The 2,110-nt window shown below is 32.6% G+C and overlaps 1 long non-coding RNA gene across 2 annotated transcripts; it reads right to left on the bottom strand.

Moving 5' to 3' along the window:
- Window positions 1–274: 274 nt before the first annotated feature.
- On the bottom strand, window positions 275–2,110 carry LOC124686855. Of its 2 annotated transcripts, XR_006997971.1 has the most exons (7): window positions 1,999–2,110; window positions 1,830–1,902; window positions 1,529–1,630; window positions 1,347–1,415; window positions 931–1,032; window positions 752–819; window positions 275–391 (listed from the first exon to the last, which is right to left on the bottom strand). It is a non-coding gene; the product is annotated as an uncharacterized LOC124686855 (long non-coding RNA). The 2 variants fall into 2 exon arrangements; XR_006997972.1 differs by lacking the exon at window positions 931–1,032.

Raw genomic sequence — 2,110 nt, 5'->3', positions numbered from 1 at the left:
TTTTAAAAAAAAGTGATTCTTTCCATATGTTTTTATTTTCTTTTAAAAATATCATACATGAGTATATTCAAATAAACTGAAAAATATCAAAAGTAAGAAGCGTTATTAGATCAAGGTAACTTGTAAATTCAGCAATCACAAACATGAAAAAAAGTTACAGGTACATGGAAAATCTGTCTACTTGAAATGCCAAGTATACATAAGACAAATAAGCTACATAAGACAAAGATGTATGGAAAAATATGTTTATTACAAGGGAAAACTGTCTCGTGATGTCAAAATTTGTTCATCCGATATATATGAAAACTCAAATGGTGAGAACCTCTCGCAAAGGAACATATCGGTGCTTGTAACTTGACAAAGATGATCATCTGCATGCTTCTCTGGAAAGCTACATTTAAATAAGATATTACAAAAAAGTTAGGAAATTCCTGATGGTAAAATGTTTGATAAACCTGAAGCAAGTCTACTATGTAGTACAGAACATGAAAAACTGAAGCATTAACAAAACGTTTGTCATTGTCAGTCAAACTGGAGGGCGGATTACTAAATGTATGAAGCTACACATTTATTCTTCGAAGCAGCAAAAGGACGGATGTAGAAAAATGGGGACTATGCGTTGTATTCTATGGACTGAACGCTAAGCGATAGATCATGTGCACGACGCGTTCCAGAGAAGAAGAAACATAGTTGGATTTAATGAATATGAGATACCAATTCAGACAGAAAATAGTAACTTGAAGGCACTTACAATTTCAATACATCATCTGTCTCCTTGAAAATAAATAGCTAACTTAATCAATGAAGAAGATGTGGAGCCTGTGAAAAAGAATGAACACACTTTACATAAAAAATGAAATCTCGTGCTGTTGGATTCTATATGGTCAGTGCACGTAAATTGATATATTACTAAAAAATATCTATACTTACATGCTTCGAAATGAATTCTCGTGCTATTGGCACCTGTTGCTCATTAAATTTGTTTATCACTAGCTGGCATGAGACTTTTTCACGAATTGCTTGCAAGTCAACCTTTTATTGAAAACCAAAAAAAAGAATTCCAGATTTACTATTGTTTTTTTCAGTAGCAGAAAGTACAAAATTTTAATGGACAGAATAAGTTACATTTCTGATATGCAGTAACATAGTTTCTCAAACCGTTCATACCAGCTACTTTTTTCTGAAAAATATGTAGAAAAATGGGGACTATGCGTTGTATTCTATGGACTGAACGCTAAGCGATAGATCATGTGCACGACGCGTTCCAGAGAAGAAGAAACATAGTTGGATTTAATGAATATGAGATACCAATTCGGACAGAAAAATAGTAACTTGAAGGCACTTACAATTTCAATACATCATCTCGTCTCCTTGAAAATAAATTGCTAACTTAATCAATGAAGAAGATGTGGAGCCTCGTGAAAAAGAATGAACACACTTTACATAAAAAATGAAATCTCATGCTCGTTGGATTCTATATGGTCGGTGCACGGAAATTGATATATTACTAAAAAATATCTATACTTACATGCTTCGAAATGAATTCTCGTGCTATTGGCACCTGTTGCTCATTAAATTTGTTTATCACTAACTGGCATGAGACTTTTTCACGAATTGCTTGCAAGTCAACCTTTTATTGAAAACCAAAAAAAAGAATTCCAGATTTACTACTCCCTCCGGTTCATATTAATTGACTCTAATATGAATGTATCTAGACACATTTTAGTTCTAGATACATCCATATTGAAGTCAATTAATATGAATCGGAGGGAGTATTGTTTTTTTTCAGGAGCAGAAAGTACAAAATTATAATGGACAGAATAAGTTACATTTGAGAATTGTTGTACTTCAACTCCATTGTAGCATCTCATATATTGGATCACAAAAATTCCAGAATCATACCTGTGCTCAAAAACGAAAAAATGGCAATGCCATGGTAAGCTTATGTATAAAACAATATTAAAAGTTTTGAATAAAAACGGAAGGGACTGTATTCACCTAAAGTTTTGCTTTGGCACATGAACATACTTAACACTAAAATCATGTATGTTGAACTTGAAGCAACCAGGATAACATTTGACAAATAGTTGTTTGAAATTGAATATCACGG

Source organism: Lolium rigidum, chromosome 2, assembly GCF_022539505.1.
Source record: "Lolium rigidum isolate FL_2022 chromosome 2, APGP_CSIRO_Lrig_0.1, whole genome shotgun sequence".
NCBI classification, from domain to species: Eukaryota; Viridiplantae; Streptophyta; class Magnoliopsida; order Poales; family Poaceae; genus Lolium; species Lolium rigidum.
The sequence above is the reverse complement of the archived record's forward strand: the minus strand, read 5'-3'. Positions and strand labels throughout refer to the sequence as shown.